This window comes from Panthera tigris, chromosome C1 (genome assembly GCF_018350195.1).
Source record: "Panthera tigris isolate Pti1 chromosome C1, P.tigris_Pti1_mat1.1, whole genome shotgun sequence".
In the NCBI taxonomy this organism is placed as follows: domain Eukaryota; kingdom Metazoa; phylum Chordata; class Mammalia; order Carnivora; family Felidae; genus Panthera; species Panthera tigris.
In genome coordinates this window covers 185,238,040-185,238,392 of record NC_056667.1, presented here as the reverse complement: position 1 = coordinate 185,238,392, position 353 = coordinate 185,238,040, and positions in this window count along the sequence as shown.

Below are 353 nucleotides of genomic sequence, written 5' to 3'. Positions count from 1 at the left end.
GCCTTGGGGCACCTGAGTGGCTCAGTTGAGCGTCCCACTTATGCTTAGGTCATGATCTCGTGGTTGTGAGTCTGAGCCCCACATCAGGTTTACTGCTGTCAGGTCGGAACCCACTTGGAACCTCTGTCCCTTTCTCTCTGCCCCTCCCCCACTCACACACTCTCTCATAAAGAAACATTTAAAAATAATTTAAAAAGACACTGAGCAAAAAACAAACAAATTCTGAGCCTTAAATTCAAGTATTTTTGAGCACCCTAGTTACATATTCCTGCCATATCTAGTCCATATCCTGGAAGTATCCTTGTCCATTAATTATTCACTTTGCATAGTTAGAAAGGACAAGATACAGAGAT